Below are 17,875 nucleotides of genomic sequence, written 5' to 3' on the forward strand. Positions count from 1 at the left end.
TGTTTTGTCTCTTAAGACTGTGTTATTTTTATTGTCTTTGGCATATATTATAATTTTTTGTTTTCAAAGCAGGATATAATGTATCTGGTAATAGGATGAGGCAATCAAACTTTTAGTGTGGGGTTTTATGTTAATCTGGAAAGCAGCTGCCTGCTGATGTTTGCTGTGGGGTAGGTGCTAGAGGCTTCAGTTTCCTCTGGTTTCTTTGTTGTTGTTCTTTTCCTCTTCTCTGTTGTCCCTTGGGCTTCCCAGGAAAACTCTGTCTTAAATAGAGTCTATGTCTTGCAGCTCTCTCATTCATAATCTACTATTGTTATACCAGAGCCCTGTCGATATGGATCTAAGGTGCTATAGTGGGGAAGCAGTCTATAATTCTATGATTAAATCTCAGGTTTTTTCAGTGGGCCTGAGTCCCTGAGCTATGATACTCAGAAGTATATTTGAGCTTTATTTTTTTTTCTCCCATCGTGTATGACAGGAAGGCTATAGAGGGCAGGAGTTGTCTAATTGCCATTCCCCCTGATCAGACAGGGCAGGCCTTGAGGGGCAGCAAGCCTCATTATGGAAAATGCTCCAGGCATATTTCAAAATGGTTACTTTTCCCCTCCCTCTGGTGGAAGCACAAGGGAATTTTTCTCCCATACTTACCATGAGAATTTCTTGGATATAAAACCCACAAAAACGTGTTCCCTGTACCCTAAATCTGGGCTTCTAGGAGTTTTTAAATCCCAAGCTAATCCACGTTTAGTCTCCATCAATTCGTCAATTACCCTGACAGTATTTCTACCAGTTACTGGCTCCAGTGGCTTCTGTTTCCAGTAAGCGCATCTGAGCTGTGATTTTCTGTATTCTCCTCTTTTTCTTGTTTTTTTTGTTGTTGTTGTTGTTGTTGTGTGTTGTTTTTTTTTTTTTTGGGGGGGTGGCAGTTTTCCCTCTGACCTCAATCCTCTGAGGAATCTAAGAAAAGTTATTGGTTTTTAGTTTGTTCAGCTTTTTGTTGTAAAGATTCACCTGGTGACTTCCAAGTTTCTTACATATTGGAATTGAGCACAACATTTCTTAATTCCTAAGATTGTTGAGAAAATTTGGTGTCGTGATGTGTATAAAATACGTAGCATGATACCGATCAAATAGCAAATAATAATAATTATAATAGTAGCTAATCACTTTCAAAAGTACTTTACATGTATTAACTCAATTAATTCTCACTACAAACCTATAATGTAGGCAAAATTATTGTTCCCATTATACAGTTGTGGAAACTGAGAGCTTTCCTACTTGATCGAGGATTCTAAACTGAAGTCAGCCTCCAGGACATAGTGTGCCGTAATCAATCCCTCCAGCCCAGCCCCACTTTCACCAGATCCTGCCTTGTCCTGACCAGTTAGCCGCCTGCTTCTCTACACATCTCACGGCTGAAGTCCAGCGACTGCAGCCACATCTCTTTGACTCTATGCAGCCCCTCAGTGGATGGCTCTGGAGCTACTCAATTGATTTAAGTCACTAGCCTTTCTCTATCCACCCACCAGGCATATCTGTCTGGTAGTCTGTCTCACCCTGGATTGATATTTCAAGTTCCCACCCTGACCTCACTCAGGTTACAGACAGAACATTTAAAGAAAGACATTTAAAATACAAGTTGTAGATTAACAAAAAATGTATGTTAACAGGAATACACACACATACTTTGTAACAAAGTCTATAAATGGTCCTCAGAGATCTTATTCTACCAGGAGGATTACCAGACATTGGAAGAGACTGTTCAGTCACAGTTTTCCTGGAACCAGAAATGATAGAACATGAATAAAGACAAACAGGTAAATTAATCTGACATAGCATTCAATTAAGAATCTCAATGTTCCTGGCCAGTTAAAGCCTGATCTCTCCACAAAGAGAAGGCACACTTGTTCAGGGAGGGAAATTTGGTGAGGGTGAGAAACTACAAGGTCTCTCCGAGACCTGGTGCTCTGGACCTAAAGACCTAATGGCTTCAGCAAAAACTGCATTTTCTTGCTTTTCTCCTTGTAGATAGCACATGCTTTCTGTGAATTATTCTTTCATGGGAACTAAAGGAGACCGTTGAGGAACTCCATTTGTAGTCACACCATACCTTTGTCACCTCTCTCTGCTGCAAATTGTCTTCAGGGAGAGTTCTGGGAAAACAACAACAACAACAACAACAACAACCTTGATTTCCCATCAATATCTCACCCATTGATCTAAATAGCCCTTTATGAGGGATCAATTTACATCAGGAGCTCAGTATTCTAGTATTGCTGTTCATTAGAATTCATTAACAGCTAAAATCAATTTCCATTCTGTGTATTTTACTGCCTTGAAATCATCTGCCCAGCATAGCTTTCTTACAAGTTTGGTTCAATTTAATACCTACTATTCCATTTTTTCGCTAACAAAAAGGATCAATGTCTGACCAGTGGTATATACTGGTAAATATTTTACAACTCACCAAAAAAAAAAAAAAAAGAGGAAGAAGAAAAGTGATTTGTAGTTTGTATTGGCAGTTTGTATAGTATAAATTCTGCCACCATGGCCAATTTCAAGCTACCAACGTGACATCACCAAGAGTGGAGTGGGGAAGAAATGCACAGTAGCACCCCATTACACACCATGCCCAGAAGTACACACCCTCAAGAGCATACATAGTAATCAGTTGTGGGAAAATAAGTTTGGACAATAATTTTGTAGTGATAAGTTTTGAGTATGTATAACACTTATTTTAATATAATTCATTTAATTGTATGTTTATATCATTTAAATTTAAATTTTAATAATGGCTGTGATTAGCAATTAGCTCACAACATTCCTAAAAAACACATAACACTCAGCAAGTTAGTATGAGTGGGTACCAGCATGACCTTCTCTTGAAAGGCAAGGTGGTGAAAGAATGCCACAAGCATTGCAGTAACTAGAAAGGCTCTGGATTTTAGCTAAGAGACCGTAGGTGGCCAGCTTAACTTTTCTAGCTTTAGTGGCTACAGTAGGCAATCTCTCCAAATGCATTTTATTCCAAGCTACAGGGAGGGCTCTGATTTACAGGTTTCTACCGCTCCCTCAAAGAACTCTATTCTGTGGCCCATTGTACTTTACACGGGTAGATTCCTTTCTACCCAAACACACATTTTCAAAATTGAATAATGATTTTCAGTAACAATAATAGCCAACGTTTATTGAGAATGTATGTGGACCAGGACTATATGAACTTATTAATTCCGCACAACTCAATGAGATGGACGCCATGAGTATACCACTTCAGAGATGAGTAAATGAATACACTGAGAGGTTAAATACCTTGCTATAGGTCTGATTCCCTGGCCTCTTTGCATTTAATCATGCACTCTTCATAAGTAAGAACATTACTTCAGGACTAATTGGAGTTATGATTTCTAGAAAACCTGGTAAGACAAGTAGTGTGTCTCTGGGAGCAGATATGCTGGAGAAATGTCCTATTATTTCCAGGGTAAAATTTTTTTAAAGGCTTAAATTTTCAAAAGGCCCCTTCCGTTGTTGTTCTTGTTCTTGTTCTTGTTGTTTTCAATCTAATACATATAACAGTTCCTGGCAAAGAAAACAATTCTTTATTAATTTTTTAAAATACTGCCTTACTGTACAATGAGAAAGATGGCAGAATTCAGTAATACAACTTCTATAAACAAATTAGATATTCCCTTACCCCCCCCCCAATAAAATCTTATAAGAAAAACCAATTACTGTGAGAATATCTTCATTTCAACCATCTGGTTCTTCTGAACAGAAACAGTATATGCACATGAGTCTGAGAACAAGACAGAGAACTGTTGTTATCTTGATATATTACAACATGTGAAAATAATTGCTTTTAGTGTGGTGAATACTCATATCACACACAATACAACTTTAGGGCAAAATTCTTGTCTGTGTTCCATAGAATAATTTGAGTCCAACATTCAACTCTCCTTATAAGTACAAAACTGACTAGACATTCTAAGACTGAATAAATTTTGCGTAAAATTTTCCAAACGAACTCAGTGATGAAAACTCATACACAAGAAGAATATGGAGTTAGTTTATTTATTTCCATAATGCACATGAACATGTGATTTAAGTTTTTTAAAAAAAGATAATGTGTACTCTCTATGCTAGTTATTCTCTATATTCCCCTGAAACGTGTCACTCACCCTCTATTCTCTGCTCTGTGACCAGGAGGCTGGCCTCTATTATCTCCCAGGCCCCTCTGCCCACTGGTTCAGGTTGGTTTGGGCCAATGGGAGGAATTGACAGGAGATCGGAACATGGAGAAAAGAGATGTAACAGGGGTTTTATGTCCCTGCCTAGCTGTGGTTCTGCAGAACTTCAATATTCTGAAGCCGTAGATCCTGTCACGCACACCCCTCTCACCTCCTGGCCCTGTCAGACCTACCTGTAGAAACAGATTCCACTGTTGCCAACCTCTCAGGGGCCCAACATCCCTTCTTAGTTCCTTTAACACTAACCACACCTTTATAAACAGGCCCTTCATTAACCTCATATAGTTAAACACTTTGCATATGCCATCTGTTCCCTGCCCAGCTATTCATGGAAACACCACACTTCAAAGAAATTAAATATTCATATCAAAAATGCATTAAATAATGGGTTTGATGATTTGTTATATATGATAACTTGTCATTGTGTGTGTGGGGGGGTGGGTGTACGTGAGCGTGCGCACGTGCACATGTATATATTTTCTCCTCTCCAATATAGAGTAAGTCCTGAGTTACTTGATTCAGATAAAATTGACTTAAAGCAACTTTTTAGGAGACATACCTGTTGCAAAAATTGAGGTATCCTGGAAATATAAATTGTAGTTAAATGCTGAATAAAAGAAATGTTTAAAGATGCATCTTGGTCTCTTGCCATGGTTTTGGCTACTAGGTAGTGAAAACCAACAGAGTCCAGAAAAAAATAAGACCCATTTATTCCAAGTTGTACAACTTGATTTCACAGTTTCCCATTATCACTTCCAAGAATTCTATTTTGCTGCCTTTTGAACTTTTTACCTATAGATTCCTTTTCAGTCCAACACAAATAAAATGAATTAATAATAATTTTCAATAATAATAAATAATACCTAACATTTATTGAGCCAAATAGTATATAGTGCATATATACCAAAAATTGGTTGATGTTTATCTGAAATTCAAATTTAAGTAGGTGTCCTGCTTTTAAAATGTTGTTTTATTTTGGTTTTGCTGAATTTGGTTTTGTTTTATTTTGGTTTTGCTGGCAACTTTACACACGTGTGAGGGGCTGCCACATTGGACAACACATACAGAACATTTTCATTATTATAGAAAATTCTATCATAGAGTTTTAGTCTAGATTATTATGAGCTCAGTTTACATTATGTGCTTCTTGTGAATAAAAACCAAAAAAAAAAATCCTATACATATCATCTGGTTATCTGAAGGGCAATACATTTTGATAAAAACTACATTTGAGTAGTTGAAATCCTGAATAATTACATTTGCTTTATTTGTTTTGGGGTGAAGTAAATAGAAACTGAGCCTTCTGATCACCAGCTTTCAAGTTAGCACCTTTGGGAGCTGGCTAGTCACTTTGCCCAATAATTAACCCTTTGAGATAGTTTTCCTTTCAATATCACCCAAGGCATTCTTTAAAAAAAAAAAAATTTGTTGCAAAATACAATCTCTATACAGAAATGTGTATAATACATTATTTGTATAGTTTCAAAAATAATTATAAGTCTTGACATTCTTTTGTGATGTGTGTTAGAGGATGGTTAGTCTCATAGGATCATTCCAATTTCTTCCCTAAGTTTTCTAAATCTGGCCAGAAATATTTTTCATATGTTTTAACCACCCCCCCGCCACCTTACTCAGCATCTGGTAAATATGTTGTTAGAATCCTCAATAAATTATTTAGAAACTAAAGGAATAGATTGTATGAAAGGAAGGTATTAAGAAAATTGACCTCTTTTTCTTTAATAAAAGTGGGAGATACAGGACCCTTTCAGCCCAATCGATGCCATTAATTAGTTATTGGAGCAAATGAATGATTCTCTTTACCTGTTCTCCTCCAAATTTAGGAGGAACTAATCTAGTCAATTAACCTTTGGCATCATGGATTTGAAGCAATTTGGAAGAAGACTATTTTTCATTTCCCTGGGCTATTCTTTTGTCCCATGTAGTTTAAGAGAAAACTGTATCCAAGACATTCCAACAAATCCAGAAGGAAAAATCCTGATTCCTCTGAGGCTTGAGAAGTGAGAATCACACACGCAGGCCGTGGGCCTTTATTTCTGGAGGGAGACAGCTGGAGCACGCTTTCTCTGAGGGGCTAAGAGCATCTTGCTCTTTATTCGGCTTCTCTGATCAGACCTTCGGTTGGGCATCAGTTTACCCATTGGTAAATGGAGTTGAATAATATATACTTACCACTCCATAGTAAATGAATATTGAAGATCTTTGGCTAAAGAGGGCTATGAATATGTAAAAGCACTCTGAATACAAATCAAGAATTCATGACTTAGTAAAAGCTCAATATGTTGATAAATCTTGAATTTTTGCAAATGCTGAGATGTTTCACTTTTATTCAGAATATATAATAGTTAGGGATTGAGGTTTAGCCAGAGAGGCTTTATGCAAAGGACACATATGTAACTACATAAAGTAAAAAAACTGTACATCTGGCATGTAGGGGAAAATTAGAGGCACCAATCAGTCAAAAGTTCTGACTAACGGTTTTTCAAAGCTTTTGGTAGCTCTCTTGTTTCTTGTCTTGGCTTCTCTACTAAAGCCTAGACGGGGGAAAGAAAGGTGGAGATTTTTCTCAGGCAAAGCTCCATTGTTTGTCCAAAGTCCACTGCAGCAGAGAAGTAGCTCGGCCTCCCTCCCACCCATGTGCAGCCCAAACGGCCTAGGAGAGCTCTCTGCTCACAAATCATGAGTTGTTAGGTGTGACATTCTGATGTCAGGGGAGCAAGTACTGAAATGGGACACATACAGGCACACATACAGGCAAATGGATTTCACATGAATGTGAGCAGAGGCACTCGGGCCCATTCTGCACTGTGGTGCTAATTAGGAAAAAAGGGTCTCTTTCTCTGGACAGAAGCAGACTCCTCACCATGGCATGTGATTTGGTGAGCCTCCATTTGCCTCTTTAGCTGGACACAGAACACCTGTGCTGTGAACAACCTCCACAGTCATATGAGGCAGCCCCAGATATGAACTTGGGGGAGTTCTTTGGTCTCTTCAGAAGGACGGTTTTGTCTGTGTGAAGAAATTTTATTAGGTTTAATTTTTTAATGATTTGCTACTAAAAGCCCTGTATGCTCCAAACTCAGCTCTGGGTAATTTCAGGTGTCACCTCTTTCCCATTTAGAAGTATAGGGTTAATTAAGTAATTGGAAGTACACATAAGAGTTGACTCTGAGCTTCCTAGCAGCCAGGGCAAAAAAGGCAACTTGAGAAGTTCAATTGTTATCATTATCAGAAAAAGAAAATAACATACCCATTCCACTGAGGAGACAACGATCTTTTTTTAGTTTCAGCTCTAAAAGAAATTTCTTGAGTGGAATTTTACTTGGGAGCCCCTGAGAGGCATTACAAGCAACAGCTGCCTCAACAGTTTAACATCAAATGTTATGGCAAGGTCTCCGTGGCAGTGGTTTCTTGTGAAAACCCTTGATACCAGCAAGTCAGTTCTGAGAAGGCTGAGCTAATTTGGGCTTACATGTGAATCTTCTGCAGCTTGATTTAATCAAAAGATAGAACTTAGAGTATCTGAAGTAGTAAATTTCCAGCCTATTCCTCAGACCAGCAGCTTTCAAATGTCATCTGCATTTACTTCTGGGTTATGACAGAATTTTCATTGCTCCCCCAGAGAAAGGAGGAAAAGAAAAGCAAAGCATGTACATTTCATTGCAGATTGGTTAACTTTCCTCACATGCATAGGACCATGCTTCTTTCTAAGATTATGCCCTCCCGATTTTGGGAGTGGTTAAAGGTAATAATGGTGAAGCAGATGGTAGTTTTATATTTTGTATTGTTTGTTGAATGTCTTTATTTGCCAATATGAACTTAACTCTATTCTCCCCCAAGTCTGAGAGGTGGCTATTACTGGTCCATGAAGTCCCACGTCTGTCAAGATGACCATGGACTATCTTCCCAAAATAGGATTTCTAAACGTAGCTGATAGTTCAAAGTCCTAATTGCTGACGAGAGCTTGCCACAAGTGCGCCTGCTCCATGCTGGTGCCAAAGATGTCACAGTCTCCACACTATTCCCAGTGCCCTAGTACTCACAGCCACCAGAACTGGGCCTCAAGACCACCTGCAGAAAGCAGCTTTGGGTATGTGCAAGCGCTTTGACACATAATTGGTTGAAACCCCATTGCTCTCTGTTGGAGTCTGGAGGCTTTCAAGGCAGTGTTATGTGACCTGTCTTCGATGTAGAGAAGGTTCTCTTGTGTTTTGACCATTCTTCTGATATTTAGCACCCCAACTTGATGCATGCCCACTGTGGAATTAGTTATTAACTGTGCTCCCAGATGGTCTAATGAGTTGGCCTGCCATCAGAAAATAATTAGTGGTGTCCAGAATACAGGAAAACAAAGAATGATTGATAGAGGTGATTTCACCCTTGATCAAGTTCACAGAGTCACACTTAGAGGAGGAAGATGTCGGGGACAAGTATGATTTGAAGTCATTCTGTGTGTCTGCTAATAAAAGCAGTCAGCAGTACCTTGGAGGACAATGACCTTCCCTTCCCATCCATAATGGATCGAAGTTGTTCCACCTCGGGCGGTAGTATATTGGGGTTTACATGTTACCTGCCCACTGACATTTTTCTTGAAGGCGAAAGCCAGGACTTCCACAAACACTCCCACCTTGTAAAAATTCAAACACTTTGCTATTTGCGACAACATGAATGGACCCAGAGGGTATTCTACTAAATGAAATAAGTCAGACAGAGAAAGATACATGCTGTATGATTCCACTTACATGTGGAATATAAAAAGGCAAAACAAAACAGAAACAGACTCATAGATACAGAGAACAAGTTGATGTTTGCCAAAGGGTAAGTGGGTTAGAGGGATGGAAATAAAAATAAAAAAATAACCGAACACTTTGTACCAGGCACCATCCTTGATAATGATATGGAGATAAAGATAATGAGGGGAAACTACCATTTACAGGCAGGCACTGTGCTTTAGATGTTGGAACCATGACTGTCACACACAAAATAACTGTAAGTTAGGTATTATTTTTCTCTTTTTACAGATGTAGAAACTGAGATCTAGGTTAAACAATAGCCCAAAGTCATAGAAAGGTAAGAAGTGGAGTGCTCGGGATTCAAATCAGATCTTTCTGATTTCAACCAACCACCATGTTGTTTGCATAATACACAGTCTCCTTCTGCAAAGAGTTCACAGTCTAGTTATCCCACAGCTATTGGCTTTTGGGCCCTGAGCACCTCTGACTATGTCTCCTATGCTTGGAGAATTTCCCACCTATGAATCCGTATTTCCACAAGACCAAAGAAAGAAATTCACTTTCCCAACCTCCCTTACATATGACTTAGGCTTCTCCAATCAGTCACACCCACGTGAGAAAGGGAGTGAAATGGGAAAAATGTGCCATGTGTATTCCATTCTGTGAAGGGCAATCGCAGAGCCATTCAGCCTTTAGAGGCAGCAGAGGTGGAGGCTCTACATGTGTGGCACCCATGCCCAGGACCGAGGGATGAAACCCTGATGCCTGTGCCCCACGTGGCAGCAGTGTTGGCTACACCAGAACAGACTTGAACGTTGACCCTAAACTCTAAACCTGATCTTCCGACTCTCCCATAAATTCTCTGAGCACTCTGATATCTTTTAGTAAATATCTTGTTCTGCTTAACTGGCTAGAGTTAGTTCTATTGTTGTCAACTAAAGATCCTAACTTTGTTTTCCTCATGGTGACTTCAATACTAGACATTTCATAATTTTGGCTTGTTGGTTGATGAATTAGAAAATGATGAAATAGTATAAATTAATTAAAAATAAGCTTTCCAGGTGGTGGCTGGATGGCTCAGCTGGTTAGAGCACGAGCTCTCAATCACAGGGTTGCCAGTTCAATTCTATCGTGGGATGGTGGGCTGTGCCCTCCTCCCCCAACTAGATTGGAAACAGCAACTGGACTCGGAGCTGAGCTGCGCCCTCCACAACTAGACTGAAGGACACCGACTTGACTTGCAGCTGATAGTTCCTGGAAAAGCACAGTGTTCCCCAATAAAAGAAAAAAAAAAGTCCTGGAAATACACACTGTTCCCTTCCCTAATAAAATCTTTTTTTTTCTTTTTTTTCACTTTTAAAAATATGTTTTATTAAATTTATTGGGGTGACAATTGTTAGCTAATAAAATCTTTTAAAAAGAAATTCACACACACACAAATAAGCTTTCAAGCCCCCTTACCGTCCTGGTCACCCTGCATACACCTTCATTTACCGGCATTTTTCTCTAGCACATGTCATCCAGAACTGGCAGTAACGCTGTGATGTGGCATGATTAAAGAGGACAGGCTAATCACTCGCCTTGATCCAAACTGTATATCTCTATTCAGGCAGTCCGGAACGACATAACTCCTTTGGTAGCTACCGCACAGGATTAGTAAGAGAAACCTAACAACTTATGGGACTCAGTGGTCAAAATCCAAGGTTAGCCCAAACGTGAGAGGTCATTACTAGAAGAGTCAATGCACTCTTCGGTAGCATCAGCAACATTAATTAGGTTGCTACAAAAGTAATTGCGGGTTTTTGCAGTTTGTTTTTTTTTTTTAACCTTTTAAACCGCAATTACTTTTGCACCAACCTAATAGTTCAGGGACAGCAGGGCTGAACAAAGATGGAATGGGCTGAATTCCAAAGTCATGAGCTCCTAGGCATGGAGGGACAAAGAGAGCATGGCCTCCAGCCAAGGAGGCCTGCAACCTGAACAGGGATTTCTGCTTTGAAGAAGAGGATGTGCTAGACAACAAAACTCTTGCGCTTTAGTGATTCTATCTTCCAGGACAGCACAGCACCACAGACTAGGAAATACACAATTGTGGGCTTACAAATGTCAGCCTTGGAGGTTCTGAGGCCTCAGGTACCTTGGTTAGGTATTAAAGAAATATTCAGATGAAGTTCATCTTTATAAAGTAATTTAAATCCTTTATTCTGCCTGAAGTTAGGAAAATTGAAAAATCCAACCAGAGGAAAACTGCTATGAAATTTACCCCCACTTAAATTTTTATTGGTATTTTTTTAAAAAAACAACAGCAACAACAACAAAAACAGGCTTTGTGACCTCCTGCTGTTTTCACTGGGATGAGAGAACTGAGAAATAAACACAAATATAAAAAATAAATAAATTATAGATTATGTCAGAAGCCGTGAAAAATAAATTAGGGAAGGGTAAAAGGGTCCAGAAAGCAGGGGTAGGGTCTGTTTACAACTTTAAATAAGGTAGTCAGAGAAGTTCTCATTGAGGAGGTGACATTTGAGCAAATTGGAGGAAACTGAGCAAGCAATGTGGCTATTATCTGGGGGGGGAGAGCTTTCCCAGCCCAGGGAAGAGGTAGAGGAGCAAGTACCTTCAGGCAAAAGTGGGCCTTTGTACTCTGGGGACAGCAAGGAGGCTAAGGTGGGTGGAGCTCAGGAAGCATGAGGATGACAGAAGGGAGGGAGGTGAGAGAGTCAGAGAGATGACGGTCAGAGAGTCCCAGGTAAGAGATGACGTGGGCTCTGACCCGCTGGTAGCAGTATCGAAGGTGAGAGGTTGTAAGACTGTGAATATATTTTGAAGGTAGAGCCAAAAGGACTCTGCTGAGAGATTGTATTTAGTGTGTTAAAGAATAAAAAATAAATTCAAGGTTTTAGGTCCAAGCAACTGAAAGACTAGAGTTGCCATCAGCTGGGTGGAGCCAATTTGGGGAAGAAGATAAGGTCATTTCTGTACATGCTACGTGTGCCATCCAAGGGCAGGTGTTCTGTAGGCACTAGGACTCAACAGTTTGGAGATCTGGAAAAGATCTAGGCTGCAGCTAGAAATTGGAGTGTTGTCACCATATAGGTGCATTTAGCGCCATGGTGATGGATCAGGAAGGAGTAGAGATCCAGGATAAGGAGGACCGGAGAAGGAACCCTGCAGCACTCTAAGCACCAAGGCACTGGAAAGAATGGACAGAATCAACAAAACATACTGAAAACGAGCAGGAATGAAGTAGGAGAAAGACAAGGGAGTGTGGTGCCACTCGTGTTTAAATATCTAATTTTGAAGACTTCAGAAGGCTACTAAAACATCTCATTCATTTTCTTTGTCATTAGGAAAGAAAACCATATTATAGCTCATGACAGGAGGAAAGAACGGAGCCAGGGAAGAGAAGAGATTATAATAAGAAAGAATGGAAGAAAGAGAGGAAGAAAAGAGGGACGAAAAGAGGAGCGAAAGCAGAACTAGAATCTTTATAGCCCTTTAGGCACAAATGCTTTAAAAAGTGTAAAACAACTGTTAAAAAAATCAGACTTAATCCTGCTTTAAAACGCCCCTGAATTATGTTAAGTCATTTATAGCATTTTATTATATCCTGGTTCTCTTTTTCTCTTGGAAGGAAGAAAGCATTGTTATAGGTGCTTCTACCTAGTTATTTTATTTAATAATGACAATTCTGAGATATGTGAATTATTAGCCCCATTCTATGGATAATGAAACTGGGGATCTGAAAAATACTTAAACTGCAAACCTGATAAGAAATAAATACTAGGATAGCTCACTGCCTCCTTACAATTCACTTGAGACAGATTAAAGCAATACAGAATTTTCCCTTTACCTTTATTTCAGGTAGAGTTCTGAAATACCTGGACTAGGACTACACAGTTTAATGTGGCTATTACTGAGCTTCCTGGGATTCCCTTAGTCTCTGCTGTTTTTTGTCAAAATGGGATTGTGCTTATTAATGGATAGTGAATAAATCATAGTTCTCTCTTTGGTTGATCATTGCTCTGCACTATTTATTAAAATGTTTATAGAATATTCTTGTAATTATTTCTCCATATGTGAAGGTAACACTTCAAACCTGTTAAAGTGTCACCAAAGAAGTTACTTCTCGATTCTTCTGGGACAGTTTTACTAGCAGAGCATGGTGTTTTTTAAAATATGTTTTTCTGTCAAAAGTTCATCAGAAATGTCATACTCAGACAAGATTATGAAAAAGTGTGTTAAGTCAAAAGGTCATCTCACATAAACGATGTTGGCCAATAAATTGATGTTCAGCTCAGTCTTTCTAGAACATTCTATGACATAAAAAGAGGTGGTGTGATACTTCAGAGAAAATGCAAACTTGGGAATCATGCAGACCTGGCGCTACTATTTCTCAGCCATATTGAGTTGACAGGGTTCTAAATTATTGAACCTTTTATTCTTCATTTCACTCTCTGACTCAGTATAGGAGTCCTAGACATGCTCATCCAGAGGAAACATTGTCACACTATCCCCACAGAGCCCATGTCACCTCCACCTGCCCAACCCTGCCCTCTGTGTGGACAAATACAAAGACTCCACACCTTCCCACTGAGCAACCATAGCAACCACAATGTCACAAGTCCTGTGACAGTCCTGGGAGCTATGTGAACGTGGAAGGATTTGGAACCACACTGGCAGAGCAGATCAGGAAGGGCTTCTTGGAAGAAGTGATGCTTTGACTGATCCTTAAAGTTATCCCGGAAAAAAAACTCAGAGTGGGGAGAAGGAAGAGGTGCAAGGCAGGAGGAGTAGCATGAGGACAACTGTGCCATTTCACTTATCCTCTTCTCATCTATTATTTTCAATCTCTTTCTTGATACCTTCTCTGGCAGAGGCTGTTAGTAGCCTACCAAATATCCACTCTCCCTTTCTCTCTGGAAATAATGGAACAGCTATAAACATTTACCAGTCTCCTTTGCATTCAGGTGTAGGCTTTGAAGAAGTCTCCATAAAAGAAAGGAAGTATGCCATTCTTTACTCTTCCTTCCATCCTGGTGTCTGAAAGGAGGGTGTGATGGCGAGAGCTCTAGCAATCATCTTGAACCAAGGAAGAGGGAACATAAGAACACAGGCAAAGGTGGAGCTGGGAGTCGGAAGGAGTGTGAGTCCCTGAAAACTTCATGATGCCAGCTTAGCCCAGCAAGTCCTTTTATGCAAGAAACAAGTAAACTCTTACCTTGTCTGGCTCATTATTAATTTTTTTCTACTATATGCAGCCCATCCTTGGTGATCTGTCTTTCAAGACCATTCTAGCTCACAAATAATTATCATTTCCTTCTCTAAACTTACAGCATATGTTTGTACCACTCACTAAACAAATAAATCACTGTCTGAAGACAACCGTTGTATGGCCAGTTCACGTTTCCTGGATTTATATTATACCTTTCCAACAAATTCTAAGCTCCTTGAGGGGAGAGCATCAAGTCATATATCTTTCCCTGTCACCTCAGTTCCTAGCAAATTATCTGGCACAGAGTCATGTTTAATAAATGTTTACTGTCTGATTATGCCATGATTGCACTTTAGAAAAAGTGTGGGGACTTTTAAATCTTTAAAACTCCTCAGAAAGGGAAATAACAGTCTAAAGGTATCTCCTCTAAGGGGGGAAGACAAAGACAGAACTCAACCCACAGCACAATGGCTCTGAGATGCCATAATACGATTTAATGTATAGTCAAGAAATCTATTACTTTGCTTTCTTGAAAATACTAGTTGATAGCACAGAGACCACCTTCTACGCTGAAGCCAACCCATCTGTGAACAGTCTTCTACTTTTGAGTTTGTCACCACTGATGTAGTTTGACCCCTAAAAACACAATCTCATGCATGTGGAAGCTATTTGTGCTAAAAGTTAGATTATCTCACACATGCTTTTCCTTCCATGGCTTTCTCCCAAACACAAATTTCATTTACATTTGCATAAGTAACCTGTTTCACCCTGTACTGGGCCTGTAATTTTTCTTTAAAAGCCTTCAGCGCTCTACGCTTTGGGGCTGTCTCCTTTTCTGCAAACACTGTTTCTGCAAACTGTCCTTTAAGCAGATCTACACAGTCTGAGAGGAGAAACAAAGGCCAGCTGAAACTGAGGAAAAAAGGAAAAAAAAAATTATATCTCTATATCAAACGAGTGCAAAAAAAAAAGAAAAGAAAAGAAAAAAGAAAAAAAACACAGGAAAGACAATTTACAATATCAAAAGAAAACAAAATCACTTTTTAATTGACTTTTTCTTTGCCAATTCTGAAGCTAAGCACTTGCTCCTTCCTTATTAACTTTAGTCTTTGAGCAATTTTTTCCATTGTAAGCACTTTCTAAAAAATCATTTTCACACATTTCTCAGATACATTAATCCTTTCAGCATTCCTCTATGCACACATTATGGTACCCCAGCTCTAAATATAAAAGACTTTTATTATGTCCATTAACCATGGACATATGTGCTCCAAAAGTTTCCTGACACGCAGTCATTTGTGGTTTTTTAATTATAAACAGAGAATATTCACTAAAAAAATAAAGAAGCAGGCCCATAAATACATCTTTATACATTTGAATTTTGCTTGTATACGACAAAACATTTGGATAAATGACTCTCTTGGTTGCCAGCTCCAGGATGTGAGCATACATGCATTTATAAACACACAGAGATGCACATACATTCACGTGGACAATTAAATCCATGCATCATACAGGACTCAAACAGCTGTAATTTCGAGTACCGCTGTCTTATTTCTAAAATAAGGGACTGGGTTTTCCCTACACTCACCAGGTCTCACTCTACATGAAAAACAAAATGGGAAAGAAGGCAACGTCCAGTAAAATACGTGACAAACGTCATATTTATTGAATGAGTTTTATTTTAACAACCAAAAAATTCTAACAGCCTAACAATGCACATAAGTTAAAAATTAATTATCACTTAGTGATAACAAAGATAGTTGATTTACATGGAAAAAAAGAACATTTACAATATGTTAATCCTTATTCACATTGTTGATACCGCAATAAAACACAATTTTTTTCATTTCACAAAAAAAAGAAAAAAAAAGGCGGGAAATTGTGCTTTGTCAAGAGGCACTACAAGAGAAAGTTTCTTCTTCCAAATAGATATTATATGACAGATATTGAATAAATAGACATATATGCATTGTAATTCGCAAAGATCTGGCAAGACCACAGGCTAAAATGCCCACAGATTCACTTAGAACCACTGCAAACTTGGCAGTGAAATTAAAAAATAAAAGGCAAGACTTAGCATTGAAAAATACCTAATAAATTTTTGGTTGAAGTGTAAAAGATACCAAATGCGGATGCCATCGACAGATGAACCACCTTGTAAGAGCTTGGCAAAATCAGTTTCCATTTCGTGTACAGAATGACCTTCAGCAACAGTGTAAGAAGACAATTTGGAAAAGAGTAACTCGGAGATCAGGAAGCAGCAACCATGGACTTTCTGATTAAAGCTGCAGCATACTACAGAAATAGGAAGGCTGGGCCCAGGGCTTAACTGCAAACAACCATCCTTTTGCAAAGGTATATGATGCTCATGTCAAGATAATGTTTTAAACATCATTATTTGAAAAAGTACAGGAAAATGTCCCTTTAAAAACTCCAGAGGTTACTGAGCAGCTAGAATTAGCTTGTATTGCAACATGTCTTCTCCCTGTATATTGTAAGTTCTGAGTTAATATCTACACATAGAGGTTTTTTTTTTAACTCCTACCTTTTATACCTTTCAAATATATAAATAGTATTAACAGTTATATTACAATGTTTGTGTAGTAAACAGAAAATAACTTTCAAAGTGATATTGCATGAGGTCTTTGACAAGGTTGCATGAGAGCACAACTCAAAACAAATCCAACCGTGTGGAACTTTGTGATGGCCACGTTGAAGCACGGTTAGGTTCACCAGGCCAGTCCTGAAGATGAGGTCTCCTCTTGCAATTACTGTAAGTAGAAGTGAAAAGTAATGTGACTGGTGTTCCTGATGGGAAGCTAAAGGACACTGGGAGAACTATAGTAGATTGCAGCTTTAATGCTCATTCCACTAAACAGCCAGTCAGCATTAGTTCTGCTTTACGGATGGTAATTGCTATGTAGGTAACTGGGAAAACGTTTCCGTTGGTGACGAGTAGGTGATTCCACTGCAATTGCTTCACTTACTCTATTGCCTGGAGCTGCACAATGGTTCAAAAACAGGTTCTGGTTAGGGCTGCCATACCAGGGAAGGGATGAGGCTTGTGAGAGCAGGGATCGACAATGTTTGGTTAGGTGGATGGAATGTGTACGAAGAAGAGGAAGCCCAAAGTGAAACAGAAATGAGAAACGTCTTTTGGGAAATGGAAGGATGAAGATTTATTTGAGAGGGAGCCCCTTTAACTGGGCAGCAACTTCTTTTCTAACTTAACATTACATTGAACTATTTTCTATTAAAAAAAAAGAAAAGAAAACAGCAACAACAAACAACTTCTAAATGAGCAGGCTTATTAATTTTAAGATTTAAGAAGCCACGAGCAGGTAAATAAATTTCACAACAAAATGTGGCTCATACTATGAATTCCATATGTCCAACGTCAAAATGTCATTTTATCAAGACTGCACTAGTGTACAAGTGTTCTCAGTACTGAATTTCAGTTTTACTCACTTGGAATTCCACAGAAATACATCTGTTAACTACAGTAATGACAAGTTGAATAACGGAACAGATCGAGTCATTTTAAATGTGCATTGTGTCTTTAAGAGTAATTTGACTTGTATCATTTAAGGTGCCCTGATTTTTTTCACTTTACTTTCTTCTTCTTTCTGTCTTTTTTTTTTTTTTTGGCAGTGTTGATT

The sequence above is a fragment of the Rhinolophus hipposideros genome, assembly GCF_964194185.1.
Source record: "Rhinolophus hipposideros genome assembly, chromosome: 6".
Taxonomy (NCBI): domain Eukaryota; kingdom Metazoa; phylum Chordata; class Mammalia; order Chiroptera; family Rhinolophidae; genus Rhinolophus; species Rhinolophus hipposideros.